This window comes from Dermacentor silvarum, chromosome 4 (genome assembly GCF_013339745.2).
Source record: "Dermacentor silvarum isolate Dsil-2018 chromosome 4, BIME_Dsil_1.4, whole genome shotgun sequence".
NCBI lineage: Eukaryota > Metazoa > Arthropoda > Arachnida > Ixodida > Ixodidae > Dermacentor > Dermacentor silvarum.
The window spans coordinates 33,046,371-33,067,002 of NC_051157.2; the positions used below are offsets into that span (position 1 = coordinate 33,046,371).

At 44.4% G+C, this 20,632-nt stretch overlaps 1 protein-coding gene and 1 long non-coding RNA gene across 2 annotated transcripts in view; one reads left to right on the forward strand and one right to left on the reverse strand.

Annotated features, from left to right (window-relative positions):
- The window catches only part of LOC119449730 (uncharacterized), an 85,527-nt gene that overhangs the window by 46,582 nt on the left and 18,313 nt on the right, over positions 1 to 20,632 (forward strand). The gene's annotated exons all lie outside the window — the stretch shown is intronic.
- Positions 16 to 20,632, reverse strand: part of LOC125944675 (uncharacterized) — a 39,057-nt gene continuing 18,440 nt past the window's right edge. The window contains exon 3 of the long non-coding RNA XR_007466350.1: positions 16 to 162. This is a non-coding gene — a long non-coding RNA (uncharacterized LOC125944675). The remainder of the gene's footprint in view (positions 163 to 20,632) is intronic.

Sequence of the window (20,632 nt, forward strand, 5' to 3'; positions counted from 1 at the left end):
TCACACAATTTTTTTTTCTGACCGAAGCAGAGCAGTAGAAAGCAAGCTGCTTTCATTTCATCCCCTTTCTTGGACCTTTACTTACCCGCTTTATTGGTGCAGTGCATGCGTTATTCTTCTGATCAGCTCGATTCGTGGTCTCGGCGAGAATTTCCGTCAGGTCTGAAAAAAAAGTACACGTTAAAGAATCTCAAACGGACGAAATTAATACGTGACTCTCTGTACGGCGTCGCAAATGTGGGTTTAGACATTGTTTCAGGATTGTTAAACTCTGACAACTAGCAATCACAAAGGCGAACGCACTAACATGAAGCGCATTCAGCATAACGTTGGAGCTTCCCGCACCTTCGCAATTTTGCACGTTTGTTCCTCTGTAACGCTCAGCGTAGCCAACCGGAGAATTAATCTTGTTAACCTCTCTGCCTTTCACCTCTTGTTGTCACTCTCTCTCCCTCACTAGCGCGGACCTCCACAACTGAAAGCACATATACATCATTTCCCGGTTCGTTGATTGTTCTCGCAGATCGGACGGAAAGGACTTTTTTTTTTGTAATATTCTGCTCAGTTTCGAAAAGGAAGTCAACGTGCTGAGTGTGCTATATAGCGCGAGGTAAAGGCGTGTGGAGAGAAAGTGCAAAACAGTCGAGTGGGCGGGAGCACTAGATAAAAAGAAAAATCGTGTAACAACAATAAAGCTTGCCTCGCGTCAAGTCCACTGAACTTAAAAAAAAAGATAATAAACGGAAAGGAAGCTTGTCAGCTGATCAGCTGGAATTCAACATTCCTGCGTTAAATACTGCTAACGGATAGCCACAGCCCCTTTCCTACTATAGCACGAACATTGTAGCATCAAGAAACCCAGCTCCCATCCGAAGAAAAAAAAAAGAATAAGAGAAGACACTCCCTGAAAGAGATTAGTGTTTAGAATTTCTCCGTAATAGTTTCTCTGCTGCGCTCGCATATCATGCGTGCGCCCACTGGAGCGCGTAAAGAAACGAACCATGCTGCATGAAACCGAACCCGAGTCTTAACTGTTCCCATCGAGTCAAGAGCCGCTAGTTACGCCGTACTATAGTTCCCCTATGCCCCTCTATCCTTTTTGTTTTCTTTTTTGATAACTGGAAAACTAGAAGCATTCTTCCACAACAAGGAATAGACAACCGCGGCAGAGCTCCGGAAGAATGTGCACCCGAATACTTTCCCTGCACGTTGCTCTCTTCCAGCGCACCACACACGAGCCACGCCCCGCAGAGAGAAAACGCAGCTATATATACTCCAGTATACCTGAGCTCGTCTCCCTGTTCTAGTTTTTTTTGGGGGGGTTCTTCGGACGTTGTAGCTGTAAGAACGCTTCCTGCATGTTTCACACTCCGAACAACGAGAAGATTTCTCTGCTCATCGTGCTTGACGCGAGAGTGCGCATCCTCCGACAGCGAAGGAACCGATCGCTCAAGAAACTTCGCCGCTCATCTCTTGTCCGCTACAGCTTTGCTTAGTGGAGCTCATAACGGTATTTCTGTGAGCCTCGAGAGTTTGAGCTGGATAACCCCCGCATAGCTCGGAAACTCCGTGCTACCGATGAACTTCTAAACATAACGTCGCCGTAACCGACTGCCACATTGGCTATAATTTGAACTCCCCAATCGTACGCAGGTGTTTCGGTTCTGTATAAGCAGTAGAACGCAGTTCACGGGAACGAACGCGTTAAAGTCGCATTCAATAAGACAGGACAGGCACACAGAACGTTTTAGGAGAGAATTACTTGCCTACTTGTTTCCCGGTATGTGTGTAAATTTGGTGTTGATATATATGTTTGCATGATAACAATAATAACAATCACGGCCCACTGCGGTCCAGGAAATATCGTCTCTTGGTATTGTATAGGTGAAATGAGATACAAAAATGTCACGCCCGCAGAGTCTTTTTTTTTTTTTAATCCTATCCAAGTAAATTTTTCTAAAGAACTGCAAAACTGATTGCAATCAGTTTTGCAGTTCTTTAGAACTAAAGGAGGTGCATGCACCTCCTTTAGTTAGCCATATCGCCACCCTTCTTTACCAGTGTCGGTAACTTCGCCAGAAAGTCTATAAGTTCCGTCAGTCTTTAGTTCGCTTAACGATAACGTTGCCTTCTTGGAGTCCTAACGGCTTTTCTAGTGACTTCTTAAGCCTCCTTTTTTTTCAGTGACGTAAATCGCCGCTAAATTGATCTGGTAAAATTCCTCACGGGACTTTGGCTCGCATTCATTTCATCTCAAGCGGGATACATATAGGCCTCCATATATCGCTACTTTAAAGACATACCAAAGAGCTTATTAGTGAGCGAACTGGGTGAAAGCTGCTTTTCTTGGCAAATCAATCTGACGACGTCTTTAAAAATAGGGAGTTGTTTCCTTTTTCCCTTTCCAACCGTCATGTAGACACAACAGGAGGTAATTTAAAGCTATAGTTTAATAACGAGTTATTGGGCAGATGTATAACAACAACTGAAACATAAAACATTCAAAATTTCAATCCTATTATAATCATCACTATCCTTTAATTAGAAACCTTTCGTTAAGAACGGAGTGTTTTAGACGCGACCTGGCAACTTTGTTAAAAACGATAGTTACAAATATTTCTCTTCACATCTCCCATAGAAACATGCTAGACTATATTTGATTCAATGGCCATGAAATTATAGCGTACTCTCCACAAATTTCGGTTTCATGCAACGCACATTAACTCCCAATGCTTGAACGTGTCCCCGGCAATCTTCGCATCCCGCCTTCTCTCACGTCCACGTCACGTAGAAGGAGCAGCAGAGACATCGGTTCGGCTAACTGTGCTAATACTCGAATTCAATGGGTCAGGACATAGCGTCATTTGTTTGGATACTCCGTATCGCCCCGAGGCAGCGGGCGCTTTCGCGAATGCCATTGTTTGGGCTTCATAGAAGCCTTCGCTCGTCGCCATCCGAGCACTCGCTTTTTCAGCGGGTCGGCGTCGTTGCATGGCGACCGTGGTTTATACCCACTTCACGATGGTTTCCTATTTGGTATTTTCATTGCCTTTCGTTTTCCTCGTGAGTTTTCCACTTCGAATTCAGCTCAATGACAATACGCATGGAAAGCATTTTATCTTTTGGTTCTTAACGTAAGTAACGTAAGAAAAATGTACGTGTGTGTGTGTGTGTGTGTGTGTGTGTGTGTGTGTGTGTGTGTGTGTGTGTGTGTGTGTGTGTGTGTGTGTGTGTGTGTGTGTGTGTGTGTGTGTGTGTGTGTGTGTGTGTGTGTGTGTGTGTGTGTGTGTGTGTGGCTTGGCGAGGGTCCAGCCCCCTTATACAGATGACAGCCGAGCACTGCAGAACATCACGAAAATACCAGACTTAAAAACAAAGTAATGCTCGGAACGAAATGCACTTTCAAGCAAAATGAAAAACCCGTATACATACATATACAAATACAAATATTTATAGATATATATTATGCACACCTACACATACATGCCACACTAGCATATGAACAACTTCTGTGCTAACACGCACGCGTGACTACAATGTGTGTGAACAAAGATTATATGCAACGCTAGTAGTATATGTGGCATAACTGACAAAACAGTCTTGTTGCATAATTTGGATTACACAAAGGATCAAACTCTTTCATTGCGAGTTTATTAAGTGCAATGGGCATAGTGTGTGTTAAGTATTGCTTATCGTAATTGGTTCGAGGTGTACGGACATGCCATTGTTTTTATGAATAGTATCACGGACGCTACGGTTTACATTCAGATCTGCTAGAGAAAACACAATATATTCATTAGACTTGAAATATGACTTGTAGCTTAAAATTAAACGATAATTGTATAAAAAGAATACAGGTAGAATGACAAACTTCACGAACACGTTTTTTTGTTGAAAATGAGCAAGGAGCCGGATGGCAATCCATCGCACTTCCCTTTTCTGGAGCATATGCAATTTCGTGAGGCTTGCCTTCCTATAGTAGTGTCCCAAACGAGGTTGCAGTATTGCAAAACTGAAAACACTAGAGCACTGTAAATAATTTTAATAGGAACAATAATTTCAAACGTGCTATTGTTCCCACAGTAGAAAAGATCTTTTTACTGACGTGTTTCACATGATCGATCCAGCTTAGGTCTTTAGAGAATGTTACACCTTACGTAGAAATCGTGCTAACAATTTCTAAATCAACCATACCTATTTTCGTTTTAACACGAAAGTGTTTTATGCCGGGTTACACAACTGATTTCCGGCGACGAATGTGATCGGCTCCGGCACCGCCATCTAGGAGCGGTGAAGCGATGTACTGCATCGAGACATAAACGAGTGCCGACAGGGAGCGCTTCGGTAGTAACAGTGCAACGGAGGCTCCAACGCGGTGTAGCCATATAGAATAAAGAACCAAGCGTATCCTCCTGCATATAGTTTCACGCAATAATTATGCAATAAATAATTATACAATAAAAAAACATTATTAAAATTGTCCGATGCCAGGATTAGAACGCTCTAACTCTAGCAGAGAAGCCCGATTTTCAAACCATCACACCACGGACGCATGCACTGACACGCGACATAAAACGCCCTTATGAATTTATCGCGGGCAAGCCAGTGCATTGATACGCTTGGCGCGTTTCGGTTGGCCGCTTCGACAAGCTGAACCGTTGTAATTAGTGGCGATTGTGCGTGTTCGCAGCATCTTCTGCACTTCGAAAAGTATAGATTGCTCTGAAATTTGCGGCAATGAAGGCATATAAAGCGCAGTAAACAAATTCACAAGAACGTTTAAATCCACAAGCACGAAGATCAGACAAAAATGCAGGTACTTCCGTGGCCTCTTGTAGGCAGTTAGCGTTGGATTAGGGAGCCTACAATGCAAGCGCTGTGTGTAGGCTCCCTATGTCGGATTAGCCTGTGGCGTCTCGTCGCCTACGGATTGCGGCTTCAACGTGCATCAGCAATGTATCGCCTACTTCTTCGCTCGCGATGACACCACCTAAGACAACTGCTGCGCTAAGCGGCGCAGAAAGGGAAACGACATCGCCGGTCGAATCTCCCTTTGCTCCGGCGAGAGACAGGCCAGCGCGAAGCAGTGGTGCGAACTTCGCCACTGGCATTCCTGCAGCTGTGCGCGCCGCAGCTCGACTGGCTGCCGTAGCCACTACGGAGCCGGACCAGAATGCTCGCACCTTCGCCGAAGCCACTCGCCAGCGGGACGGCGCTCGCCAACAGGTCGCCGCGCGCCGAGAAAACCTGCGAGCCGGTCACCGACTCGTAAATCGTGCGCCTTTCTCTGCAGCGGACCGTGAGTTCGCGAAGCAAACATGCAACAGCTTCTGTGAAGACAGGTTTCACTTCGTGTTCTACCGAATGCTATGAAAGAGGGATCAACCATAATTTTTTTTTATTAACTTCGTAATCTTTTGCCTCGTTGCGTATGCACGACTTTTGTCTTGCCGGCACTTATTCGCAAACAGTTTGCATCTTTGCAAACTGCTTGCAACGTAACAGTAAGGAGCCAAACGACATGTTACTCTATCGCCGCCAACACCATTTACTTCGACGAATTCGAACCGCGTTAGTTGCGCTGTTTTCACGCAGATTTCGAGTACGTTTTCCTCAGAGTTCTGGGATGACCAGCATGACATAGCAACCCACGAAATTCCCAACAGCATGTTATAGGCAACCGTTAAGGTATAATTCACATTATAAATTTTCACCCTACGCAGTGTTACTTATACCTCTAGCTGTTCTTTAATGTAAGTTTGTGTCAATATATTCCAAAGATGAACATAAAAAGAAACCTCGCTAAATTTTTGATGTAAAGTGATTTCGATTGTTGCAAGATCTTCGAACGAAGTTCGACGAAAGATCTAATGACGTTTTTCCAAAGCGTTCCTAGAGCGATCAATAAACGAGCTGATGAGAAAGCAATCGATCCATCTCCATTGAGTCACCGGTGCTAAAGTGGCCAAGTAACCGCAGATAAGCGCTTCACTTCACAATTATTTTTTTTACCATAGAAGGCTATCTTCAGAGCACCGCTAAAATTTGACGAAAATTGAGTGGGTTAGCTTGCGTAAAAGGTTGAGTTCGCGAGTCTTTGCGTTCCCGTAATGCTTTATTTATTTGCTCGTAAAGAAGCAGCCTCCTAATAGCTGTTTTATACTTTATTGACGTCTTTTGCTACTTTGAAATATTTAATTCGTAGTCATGAAACCCTGACATTTATAGAATCCGTCTACTTTACAAATCCGCCTAAAGAATACCTGCAGTGATGACACCGTAGGTTGTTTCATTCGGTTTAGGCAGGCAAAGGAGATCAAGAAAGCAATATTTAGCGCTATATAGAGGGAAAGCAGGTTGTTCGAGGCCGCAAGAAGGGATAGGACAGTGACTAAGATTTTCACCAAGTGCACCTAACGCTCGGTCCATCGGGCGAATGGGTCGGAAGTTGCGAGCGGATTGTAGAGCTCACACATTCTAGGCGTCACGCAGGCGAAGATGCTATAACCTATGGCTTCGGAAATAAAGGCTTTGGTGCACTACTTTGATGGTGCTTATACTTGCTGCCATATCTAAACGTTCGCTCCAGCGACATTTTTTGTTCGGCTACTGTACTACGGCAAGAAAGTTCTTAAGAGTCTTCCATGTCTGTTTACTTTGCCCCCCCCCCCCTTTTTTTTTTTTTGCTAGCATTCTCACTTATTTTTTTTTTCTTTTCCATTCACGTACTTGGCGTTTGGTGGGCAACATTTTAGGCTCGCATCAAATTATCCACATTGTTTATCCGAATTCTCACTTAGAAAGAGCCCACTCCATCAAGTTTCATACATTTTCCTTCGTCACCAAACATCGTCCCATCATTTTTTTTTTTTTTTTGTTATCTGTACATTTTGCTCGTGTGCTGCTGGGTATTTTGCGGTATACATTTAGGTGACGGTTCGAGTGCTAGTGCAGACGCCGCTGCAAAATGTGTCACGCACTGAGGGATATTTTGCACCTCGCGTTGAGAAAGAATCACTGTAATACGTAAAACATGACCGCAAATTCGAAATCGATAGGCAGGACCATTAGGGCACGGAGGGTAGACGAAAACGTAAACTCGATTTTGGTTTCCCCTGCGTTCTTTCACGTTCACCTCGTGGTAATTTCGAGTTCTTCGAGGGAATGCAAGGGGCACGGTTTCTTATCGCAGAAACTGATTTTTTTTTCTTTTTGGCTCAGAGAATACTGAAACAGCTCCGCCGTTCCTAAACAGACAAGTTATAGAACGTGACGTCACGAAGATACAGCGACGCTGCCGCCACGTTCCATGAAGACAAGAACAAAAAAAATGGAATTTGATGATGTCTAGGATGATTATGATGAGTATGAAGCTGGTGATGATGATGACTATAATGATGGTGGTGATGACTATGCTGATTGTGAATATGAAAATGGTGATGACGACTATTATGATTACGGTGGTGGTGCTGATGATAATGACTACGTTGATGATGATAATTACTATGACGGTGATGATGACTAAGAAGATGATGGTAATGACTGCGATCACGAGAAGGATGAATATGATGATGGTGACGATAACTACGATGATAATGAAATTTGGAAAACTCTCCTGGCGGGACATTTCACGCAGGCTTGATGAAGTTTTTAAAAATTGTTTGGACACGTCTGTTGTGCAAACAATGGTGGTGATAACGACGAAGAGTACGAAAATGGTGATTATGATGACGGTAAAGTTTTGATAAACTTCACTGGCGCGAGTTCCTTGAAATGCCACGAATGACCAAGTATTCAGAAATTGATTGGCAAAGGCTGCTTGTTGTTCAAAGAAGGAGAAGCTGTTACTGATGATTGCGAAAATGATCAATACAGAGAGAGAGAGAGAGAGAGAGTAGATTTTATTGAAGAGAAGGGAGGAGAGGTCGGCCTGGAGAGCGTGTCTCTAGCCTGCTACTCCTCACTGGGGTAAGGGGAAGATCAATACGATGAATAATAACACGGTGAGGGCGAAACATTTGCAAACTGTACTTACCTCGGGGTTCTCTGAAGCCACCATTCGCCAACTATTCAAAAGTTACTTGGCAAGGATCGATGTTCAAAGTGGCGAACAGCGAAGATAAAGACAGAAGTGGTGACATAGTCTTCTACACTTTTTTGTCTGCGCTATTCTCGTTACAGGCTTACAGACACGAAACTTATCTCTAAAAGAAAAACGGAACCTTTTTATTGCACAGCGAGGCGAGTAACGAACACCGTGAAACCCGAACTCCTATAGGCACCCTTTCTTATGTCGATATTGCCCAGTAAAAAAAAAAAAAATGAATGATCCAGCCGGTGCTAGCGGAATGCGGTTTCTCAGTGTCCCAGCTTCATTGATGCCACCTTTAGGAAAAGCAACGCCGCCAAAATGAACGTTACGAAGCAAACGTAAAATTCGGATACGGTAACTGAAAGAAGGATAAACCCACGGTGGCTGTTCGTGACTGCCTTTGCACCCTGCGGGTTTCAGACATCGAGACTTCTTAAAGAGAGAGAGAGAAAAGAACGTCGCAACTGCTTGTATTCTGATGGCGGCTTTGTCTTAGCGTTACCTGGAGGGCTTTGAAAATAATGCGCTCCTGAACTTTGCGGAAAAGTATTTTTTCTCTCGGAAAAAAGCGTATCATTGCCAAAACTTATGTTCTTATTTGGGTAGAAAAAAAAAGAAATATGAAAAGAAAGAGAAAAGGAAAAAGAAAGCCATTATTCTTCGAGATTCGAAGATTAGTGAGAAACTCTCGCCGCTATTTTATCATTGTGTTTTGAAGGTATAAAGTTCATTTTTGTTTTTCTGGCTTAATTCTATATTTACTGATGCAGAGGAGGTGTTCCACAGATTCCTCACGCCCGCAAATGTGGCGTAAACGTGGCACCCATTCCAATGGGGAGCGAATAAGTCTTTTCGAGCGCCACACTCAGCCTCGAGCGACCCTCCAACGTTGCATCGCGGCGGGAAAAGTGCTGTATTGAAGCTGCAGATTCAGGGAACGGATAGACTTCGAGTTTGCGCTGGCGACCGCTCGTGATCCAGTTAACCTAATGCAACTTTAGTGCCCGCTCTTGACCTAGGCACCAAAGCTGTCTCGGTATATACCGTCATGAGTCGAGCGGGAGGCTCCCTATAGCTAGCACAGTAAGTGCTGTGCCCTTACTGGTAAGCAGTTACCAGCCAGTTATTTCCTGTATTTCTTTTTTTTTTCTGCTGCTATTGCTTTAACGTCTGCAAACTAAAAAAAATACAATAAAAAATTCACTAAAGTTGGATAAATTGAGAGAAAAAGTAAGAGATAACGGTGAAGTGCAGACAGTATTCCCGTGACGTCAAAGACGTTTTGTTTTTATTGTTATTATCGTGGTATTTATTGAGAGGTTGGTGCCTATACGTGGCACCAGCCACTCTTCTTCTTTAACGTGATATTTGGGCTCGGAATGGTCAAAAGAGGCACAACGTTAAAAGAACAAAACACACACACACACACACACACACACACACACACACACACACACACACACACACACACGCACACGCACACACACGCACACACACACACACGCACGCACACACACGCACACACACACGCACACACACACGCACACACACCCGCACGCACGCACACGAACACACACACACGCACATGCACACACACAGGGGTATAATTTCTAAAGTTCGTCGCAGACGTCATATTCTTGTACCGTCCACAGCTTCCGTGGTGCCTCCGGAGACAAGCGAATCGAGATAACGCGCAACTTTTCATCGCTCGGGCTGGCCACCAAAATGGTGACCCCGATGACGTCAGCTCATACTCCTTGCTGTCGACGCCTGTTATCCCCGCGAAAATGCGGCACGAGCGAGCACCGAGAAAGCCGCGGCACCTTCCGAGCGAACGCGACGACGTCTGGCGCCGACCGACACCCCACAAGCCGTCGATGCACGCTCGAGGCGCCGCAAACGCGCCTAATTAGCGCCGGCATTGATGAGCGAGCGCGTCGGCTTCTGGGATGCATGCGCGTCGTCGATTAATCAGGCAACGAGGCTCGCCCTTTATACCGGGCCCGGTCGGGCGACGTTTCGTCATACGCTTTTTCGGCCACTGCGTTCGCAACACCGCCACAGGGCCTTGGCTGGGCTATACGCGCCGTCTCCTTATTCTTGGACGCATGAGAGGAAGCAGCTGCGGCGACACTGCGTGGCGATGTCCGAGGATTGCTACACGCACGACACTTCGGGAACAAGGAAAACTACTTACTCGACGAAACGCGGGAACGTAGCGGAAAGATTCACAAAAGCCACTCTCGCGCGGGAAAGCGGGCATTATAAGAACAAGGCGCCTCCCAATCCGGATAATGGACGGGACGATGCATAGTGAGACACGTCGCCCCACTCACTCACGACTGCACTCACGTTTGCTCACACTCATACCCGGGCCGCCGTGAGCATGAATGAGGGCCGGTGAATGAGAGTGGATGCAGGAAGGTGGGGATGCGAGTGAGTGGGGACGAGTCTGAGTCGACGGTGCATAGTACGCGCGCGCGAGGGTGTGTGAGTGGATGGGGTTGAACGCGAACGAATACCCATAGGAGCAATTAATTACCTGCACTGGGAGCGGGTATACTGGGGAGCGGTATCGGGGTTTGAGGTCACTTCCACTGCGGCCATTTCCCACGTGGCATCCTAATTACACGCGCGTCAGGTATGGAGAATGCCCTCGGGTCAGGGTACCCGCGTCTTCCCCGAGCCATGAGCTGTCATGCTGGCGCAACATCACGCCCGAGGGCGTGTTTGTGCAAACTTTACCGGTAGGATTCTGCGGCTTCTGCTGCTCTAGTGTATCCCACGGTAGTGAGACAGACTAGAGCAGTGATTGGAGAATGGGTTGAGCCCTTTTCAGTGATGCGATGCTCCAAGCAGGCGAGTACTATATACTGTAGGCCGGGGCACATCTCTAACAATCAGAAAATCCGGTGGGCACCCGGAGGCACGAGAATTTCAGCTCAGTACCCACCGCGTCTGAGGAAGATGACCTGTTAATGAATACAAGCTACAAAGCGTGGCGTCACGAAGTTGTGGCCGCTCTGCCATCGCAAGCCGTGTGGGCAAAAATAAAACAATAAAAATAAATTAACTACGAACCTTATTGGCACTAACGTCCTCGGCAGGCACTATTAAATAGATGTGACCAATTTTTCAGAACTTACTTTGTAAATATTGTTGTTTGGAGCGGTGAACAGCGTAGTCTCAAATTAATCATCAGCTTAGTAACGTCTGAAAACGTCTAAAACTATTTCTAGTCATCTGCTCTTTTTGCCTATACCATGCCTGTTTGTTTACAAACCTGCAGCTTGTGCATAGAATATCGCCGCGGCGTTATTTAAGTGACAAAGGTTGGCAAGCCAATTCATGAATGTAGTAAATTATTTATTTATTTATTTATTTATTTATTTATTTATTTATTTATTTATTATTTATTTATTTATTTATTTATTTATTTATTTATTTATTTATTTATTTATTTATTTATTTATTTATTTATTTATTTTTTATCTCACTCACTCACGTGAGTGAGCGCCAGTGAGTGAGTGTATAGAACGGCTCACAAGAACGACATAACAAGCGGGCACAGAACGAAAGAAAGGTAACAAGAACGAAAAAGTCAGACAGTCAGGTGACTTAACTGCACTAAAACAGTTCACAGCAGAAATTGCATAAAATTCATTGGTACATAAAGTAATTTCACATAAATGTAGAAAAGACAACTCACAGATACAGATCACACAAAAAAGCAAAGAAGAAAAAAATATCCAGAATGTGATGTCAGCCCCCATAGATACACTAAATACAGAAAACACGAAGTCAGGCCACCGAAATTCACTTGACTTCGGGCACATAAAAAAAAAACGGGCCTCCCTGTCTAACAGGCATAAGAGCCTCGCGAAAAATTAACGAGGCCTCTCCGCTGACGCGATTAGCGGAATTAGATAATCCGCCAGCGCAGTGGCGGCGTTTATGCGTTTATAACGCGAGGCCCAAAGTGTCGTTAAGATTAGCGCTAGCATGACCTGTCGTAATCAACACAAAAGCTCGCAGACGCGCTAGAGGGCTGTCTTTGTCAGTTTGCTCGATCTAACGGTGCGCGAAGTCGACGACGCGACGAATTTTGCAACTTTACCAGACGATCACTTTCTGACTGGTGCAGTTTTCTATGAAGCAACATTTTTTTTTTTTTTGCTTTGCACTCTTCCGATGGACGCAGTTATCTAATCATCCCATTATGTGCCTTGGCGGTACTTTGGTTACACGTCAGAGAAATTATTTTTTGTTAGCTTGCACGGTATTTCTGTTCAGTCAAGCAGCGTCAAAAACATCGTGGTAATCCTTCACACACACACACACACACACACACACACACACACACACACACACACACACACACACACACACACACACACACACGCACACACACACGCACAGAGAGAGAAATAAAAAAGCTGACTAGCAACCCTAAACTCATTTTCTGCTAGAGCAGCAGACTCTCGCAGCGTATACCGCCGACTTGATGATGATGATTCTTTGAACAATGGAACAAACCCGGTGTGCGAGATAGGCCAAAGACCTGGAGGTGGTATTATGATACAAAATATAAACAAAAATATGAAATAATCCGACCATAAATGTGTAATGGAGTAGTCAGCATTACATAAATGAAAATAAATAAAGAGAGCTTCAATAATAATAATAATAATAATAATAATAATAATAATAATAATAATAATAATAATAATAATAATAATAATAATAATAATAATAATAATAATAATAAAAGAAAGGGCTGAGGGTATGGAGTTGTTCTCAAGAACAACTTTGTCGTTGTGATGCACACGACGTCTTGATCGTCCGCTACAGTACTGGCTGTCGTAGCCTCCGAAATAGACGCACATATGCCACTACTCACAACTTCTGCGTTGGGCTCCAAACCCTGCACAATCACCACGTGCACAAGCTGTGCTATAGCACAGCGGTTGGCGCGCCCGGCTTTCAAATGTACATTGCCTCTGGACCGTGAGCGAGTATCCCGGTGGCAGTGGTGTATAAAGTTTCGTTTTTCTTTGCCGTATGTATGACGAGTCGGCGTCGATCACGAAGTCTACAGAATAACGACGGCGACGACGGCGTAAAAAAAAAAAAAAAAAAAACGACGGACGGACGGACACAAAAGCCCATTCGTGGGCACGTGCATTATTTAGAAGCCAACAACAACAGGAAACAACAGTTTAGAGCTTTTAACGGCTGTCACAGCAAAGAGCGGCAGTTTAGCGCGATCTCGCAGAATCACAACCGATATTCTAGCATAGCAGAGTCCGGCGCGGCGCCCGGCTCGGTCCTTATTACGCAGCCCCGGAACGTGTTTTTCTCGGAAGACGCATTTCCGGTTCATGGGGTATACTTCCTCGGGGCAATGCGAAAGAGAAAGCCCAAATAACTTTCAAGCTGGCCATGTAGCGGAAAAACACGCGTGTCTCGCATGAAACTCTTCAGTGAGTCTAAATGTTCGGCTACTTGCTCATCCGGTTTGAACTCGCGTATGGCGCTGCAATCGCTGTTTAATTATAAAAAATCACCGCCAAAGCCCTCCATATACAGATGGTTAACCAGCGAAGCCGAAACTTGCGGCCCTGGTGTTTATCACTGGGTTAATTCTGACGGTTCATTAAAGCATTTCTCAATAATTGGGTACGTCTTTGTGTTCCTAATGAGGTTACGCACACGTTCGGCTGTGAGGGAGAGAACGACGTCACTTACGGTATGCCCGTAGTCCGCCGTTATTGTCGCTTGCTGACAATAATGATGAGCGGCAACGCAGCCAGCTGTGGAAGAAGACGACGAACGCGGAAGCAGTGGCACGAGCGCGTGCCGAGCACGAGCACGAGCGCAACCCGAGGTGCGCCGACGAGGCAGCTGCGGAAGAAGACCAAGACGCTCGAGCCAATGCTGACGATGATAGTTTTGTGTACACAGGCTATGCCGCCTAGCCGTATACGATTTCGCCTAGCCATATAAAGCTTCGCTTAATTAAAAAAAATGGTGTTCCTGTTCATAGTGTTCGTGACTATCTTTTTGCAGCCCTGGTGCTCTGTCCTGCCTGCGCCAAGACCCGCAGCTGCTGCGCCGACGGCATTGAGCGCGTGGCCGCTTACCATTTATGCTCTGAAAATAACTCTTGAAAATATATGCTTTCAAGAGTTACAAATATAAAATTTAGTTTATTGATCGAAGGGGCGCTAAATGTTCCTGACTGCGCTTGGGAATTTCCCTGTGGTGCCCCCAAATTTTGTTTCATGTTCTTTTGTACTTTGCGATACCGACATATTCGTACCTCGGCTTTGGACGCGAATAAATTGTGAGATGCGGTGCTATAGTGAGCGCTCGCATGTGCTGTGTGCGCAACGTTTCGTCCAAAAGTGCCACTTCTTTCTAATAGAGAGTTTTAATTCTCTTTGAAAAGCACTAAGTAACTTTTTACATACATACATCACCAAGGAAATAACTACTGCTTTCATGTTTGATAATGTTGCTCAGCGCTTGTGCGCGTACGACCTTTCAGAGGCACGATGCAGCTCGTTAGTAAACTCATTACTGACTAGGCACGTTGCCTGCCTGGAGGTCATGCGGTTGACAAGGCACGGAAAGGTAATGACGTGCCCTTGACGAGCTACTTTCCTCACAATAACAAGGCACAGGAGCAGTCATTATTACTCGCTGCTATGATTTCTCATTTTGCTGACGTACCTTGTTCCTAACTATACCCCAGCGTAGTTACAAACAAGGCAACTACTAGTCGGTTGTTGCTCGCTTTCAAAGGATAAGTTTTGAAAGCTTCAAGAGAGAGTCGACGTTTATTTAAACAGACCTGTTTCGGACGTTTAAAAAAACGATGTAGTAGTATGATAAAAGTGGATGGAGTTCCTAAAGAGAGGTTATTTCTGGTTAGTTTATTTCTTTTGGATTGGGCTAGGCAAAAAGTTGGTAAAAGTGTTTCCGACAGTGTGCCTGGTCCTCGGAGGAACCAAGTGTCGTAGGCTGCATGCATTTGTTTGACGCCTTCTTAGTTTTTTTAAGGTATGCCTTGCGGCAAGTCCACCAATTAAAAAAAAAACTGAAATACGCAGACGAAGTGAAACACGATATCCAACTAAAGATAACGTCCATGTGAATGAATGAATGAATGAATGAATGAATGAATGAATGAATGAATGAATGAATGAATGAATGAATGAATGAATGAATGAATGAATGAATGAAGAGCTGTAGAAATTGGCAAGAATAAACGCAGCTTCAAAAAAGAATAAACACAATACGTGGTTCAAATACAGAGTATAGAACGAATACATTACGCTTTGCAGATGGATGGCTGTATTACACTTAAAACACATACGAGATTCATTCTTACAGAAGTTCAAAGTTTTTTCTCGCGTTGTGGAAATGAAGGTTCGAATTCGTTTTCCTTTCTTTCTGATACATTTACTATTTCTGCAATATTAGTGTTGCCGTATATTTGCAACTGCAATGCGAAGGTAAGCAACCTAGAATGGAGCTTACATTTCACTTTTCCTGACACACAGATGACGGGAATGCCATCCAGCTCGGCAACGTACTTCCGCCGGGCAAAACCTTTGCTTCCGCGTTTTAACAAACTTAACCGCCGGCCAAGAACGTCAGAGCGAGGAAATCTTGTGGAGCCTTTGAAGATAAATATCGCGGAAAAAGAGAAACCGCCCTTTCCGTTCCCGTCCAGTCCCGACTGATGTCGTCCCACAGTCCTGAGCTAAAGCCATCCGAAGAGTGCTGAAAACCATCTTCCGGAACTTACGCGCGCGGACCGGAAGTCGTCGCATCAGCCGAAGCGTCTCGGCTACCGGAAATGCCTAGTATCTCTCTCTGACGGCTCAAGTATGACGAAGGAATGACATCAAGGAAAGCGACTCCAACGAGTTTCTGGCTCCAAGCAGTTCAGGCTTTATGCGAACAATAAATAAGCAGACATCCCCGGGCCATCTGTCAGCAACATGTCGTACATATCTAGCACCAAAACATCTGGAGTACTGTACTAGAGCTATGTTCTGTGCTCTGTATGGACTACGCATATTTAAGTGTATTTTACTGTGCCGCAGGTTAGGGTTTCCGCAAAGTCTGCCTCAGTTTTCGTGAACTTGTTATATCTTGCGGTTTACCTCGAGGGTGTTGTATTATGGTGATTGCTTACTTGTTCTGGATTTGAACTGCCAGTGACTGCGCTTCATTTACTTTTTTTTTCTTCCTTCACAAAGTCTAATTGCTTTGCAAACCGCGCATGTTTTGATGTACAGTGTGCGCATTTGAACTTTCTCGCTGATCCTAAGCGAGTTCCGAATTTTATTTACATTTCGTTGTAATATTCACGTGGGATTCTTTGTTTTATTCATTGGTTGTTTTCTTGCTCTTTTATATGTGTACATTGGTTAAGCGAGAACAAGTAACACACCTAATTCGTGATATCAACCTCTCCTACGCACACATTTTATTGCGAAACGTATGGACTCTCCAAGCGCATTTCTGTCGTCGCCATCGTCGTCGTCGTCACCATAATGTTCTGTATAAAGTCCAAACATGATAACATCGTCACCACGCCCCTTAAGCTGTATGTGCGAGTGAAAGCTTGCGAGAGTCAGCCGACGATCGCGGCTCAATCTCGAGCGCGCGAGGGAGAAAGGCAAGGCGGAAGCACGCCATCTTCTGTCGCGCGCGAGGCACGGCAGGAAGGCGAGGGAGGGGGGTGGGGGCTTTGTACTGCGGCGGCTGCTACTTACGGCGCGGCCGCGCGGGCGCCGTATTTTGCAAGTGATCTGCGACGTCGAGAAAGTACGTGGAGTGCCGGTAGCTTAGTATGCGCTGTGCTTTCGACGTTTAGTTCGCGTTGCAGCGAGAGACAGCAAGAAGGTCAATTCGCTCGCTGCTGGGGCCGTGCTTACTCACACCAGCGTTTTGACAGCGAATTTCCGCGGTCATCGAGCGAGATGCGTTCATGTTTACTGTGCGCGCGTGACACCGTACTTGGTAATTTAGTTAGTAAGCGAATGTTTGCAAGTTTATACGGCCGGTAAAACTAATATCCTTACTTCGTATATCTATTTGTCTACTAATATGTTATCGCAATCGGTGCTTCGTCTTTCGGGCGAATTTGCGACTTTTTTTTTATTAAAGAAAGCACTGCATTATAACTGTTATTCTGCGATACCCAAGTCGCACTGTTGCACATAAAGCAATAATATCGAGTCGTTGAGCTTTATTGTTTTTGTGTCTGTCATGGATATTTTTCGGCGTAAGCACAAAATTTTTCTGATGAGGTAATTCGGATGCGGGTGTGGTAAAGATACTGTCAGGTGGTCAGGTGGTCGTGACGTGGCCGAGCAATAACGTTTAACATTTGTTAGCCGGTGAAAAGCGGTCACTGGTGAAAGATAAACAAGCACACGTGCCAATATACATTATCTTGCGTCTTAAGCAAGCGACGCCCAAGCAATTGGTCCATTTCAAATTTTAATTGGGCGGCTATACGCCTCGCTTAACACCAGGCTTCATGGTTAGGTTAGGACGTGTTTCTTTTTTAACATTTTTTTGCAGCTCATTCTGGAACTTGCGAAACGTTTGTGGCAGGATGTAACCAGACATTTCATCGAGCAGTCATCCCCTTTCATTACTGTACGAAATGTTGCCATAGTTACCGGACGGAACACAACGAGAAATAGACAATATGCATTATAGAAATAGACATCACAAACGCCGGGGAAAGAGGTGATATCAGTAGTACAGGTACAAAGACGCTGTCGCAACAGCTCTGTTCTTACAAAAATGAACTTAGTTTTTAGATTGTCTATATACATTTTGTAAGTTTCCTTTCCTTCTTATATACTTCTTTTTTTCGTTTATATTTGTTTTGTTTTTTCACTCATGCTTTAACACTGTTTTGTATTACTACCTAGTTATTATAGTACTTATATTGTACTACTACCTTGTATTATGAAATTTATATTATCATTAAATTGTCTCTAGTACTAATGGATGCACTGTATTCGCTAAGTTTCCCATTTTTGCGCCGGCGGGTAGAACGGCGTGTAGAACGGTGGATACACGACCAATGGAGTCCAGCCAGCTTTCTTTTTTTTTTTCTTTTTTTTTTCATTTAGTAAAGTCCCTCCGCCTCCTCTAGTGCAACTTGACTCCTGCAATGCTACACCTCAACTAAGATCGCCAGCCAGACCAAATGTTCGGATGCTGAATTTAAACGAAGGAACAATTTACTCGCGTATATTTATTCGCGTACTTCTCCACATTTTCGAGAGTACATGTCTGCTATCGTTGGTAGAAGCAACTTAGTTGAGTTCAGGCCAACGAGGTCATGACATACAAAAGCATAGAAAAGAAAAAAAAAGAAGCATGCTTGCAGCAAGGTCTCAAGTAACCGCAAAGGTAAAAAAACCAGTGTCACTGGCTTCCTGTCTGAATCCACTGATTTCATTTCTCTCCTACACAGGTACGCACAAGGGCTTACTCTAGTTTTTCGATAATGGCACAAGTTATCCTGGAGAGGGGCCACCACTCCGGATGTGTCTAGGGTGCGGATAGAACAGCAAACAACCAGGAAACGACAACGAAGTTTGCTCCAGGGTTTTCAATAAGTACTACCCGGAAATGCTTTCGAGATGTACACAGGACGGCCGCTACACGGGAGAGATATGTGGCCCGGCATACGCGAATTATCCGTTATTTATTTAATATTTGGAAATCCCGCTATTCTCGTTAGGTTGCGCAGTAGGAACTTACAGGGTTTCATCTCTTAGAACATCAGTAGCCAATCATAAAGAGAGACAACGAGGAAAAGGCAGGGAGGTTAGTTGACCAGACGGACTTCCAGTTATATAGCTACCCTGCACAATGGAGAGGGGATGAGGGATTGAAAGAAAGAAGGAGATGGCAAAATAAGAGAGAGTTGGCGTGTACAGATGACGTACACAGAGTGTGTATAAGCGTCTTCTCAGGTCCATTTAATTTAGGAAAGTCATTAGAACGCGCGTGTATTTCTGGGTTGACGATGGGTGAAAAACTAGGATTTTTTTAATTAAAAAAAAATAGATGTAGTCACCCTCTAATAGTGACGGCTTACACCTTTTCGCATAGCAGAAACAACAATATAAAAATATATATGCAGTAAAAAAAGGAAAAGAAACGATGTCCCAGGGAAAAAATCCACAGCACCCAGTATATTTGCCTCTGTATCCCATACTAAAATGACTATTGATTTGTTGGTGAGATAACGTTGATGCCTTCTCGGCGCAACAACTTGCCAATCTGCTTTCAACAGAGATTAAACTTACTTGGCAAAATTGATCGGTATTGATGGGGGACAATTCAGGACAGGAATTTTGTGAAATATATATATGAAAAGGCGACAGTGCAAAAAGGACACGGACAGAGACGGTATGACATGGACGAGCCCTGAACTTCCAACAACATTGTCGTGAATGATTCATGAATATACACGTGCTGTCTGAGCCAGTCTCACTTGTTCGCCCGACCTTGTAAGCACTTCCGTTATCAAGAGTAAACCGCGCGTGACACGGGAAATTGCAAAATCTGAGCGGATTCCTAGATTGATGAGGGATGTGTCAGCATGGCCTCCATGACGCTATCACACAAATTTACTAGGACAGCACGTATATATTTTTGAATCATTCACAATAAATGCTGTTGGAAGTTCAGCGCTCGTCCTTTTCATCTCGTCTCCGTCCGTGTCTCACAGGTCATCTGCCACAGATTCATGCGAGAACCATTTAATTGTCTTCAACCTGAGCACTAGTTTCTCGTACGAATATTCGAAACATTCGAATGATGAATCGAATATTGTCTAATTCGATTCGGCATTCGAACAGAACAGTCACTATTAGTAAATACGAATATATTTCTAATAGTCTTGTAATAATACAAATTGTCAACTGCGGCCGATTCAAAAAATTGGAGCATACGTGCGATACATTTTATCCCAGCGGCCGTATAGTGAACTTATAACACGGGAATTTACGAATAGCAGAGAATGCTATGCGTAGCTCAGCGAGGCAGGCCTATCCGGCTAAACCACTCGCACTCAGCGGAAATTTCTCAATTAGCGAAGAAACTGATTATTTGTTCCCAAGGCTTCATCTATGCCTTTGATTAAAAAAGAGCTCTTTAAAATGTGCAATGTAGTAACAGAAGCTTGCTAACATTGAGAATGTACTAGGAATGAAAAGGCATTTATTAGACACCAGCCGTTAGGGCCGTCCGTTGTTTGAAGGTCCGAGCTCTCAGGTAATGGTGAAAACGGCTGTTTATTACTCGAAAGTGATTCTAATATTCTTCTATAATAGATTCGGTCCGCTTTTGGCACTACTTGATTCGTTTTCCGATTCGGTCTCAAGAATTGATATTCGCACACTCCTATCTCATACCGTAACGTTCGGCGCACGCTGCCCGTACTACGCCGGTGTAAGTTGTTCCGTTAGAGCGCACCTCTTAGGCACC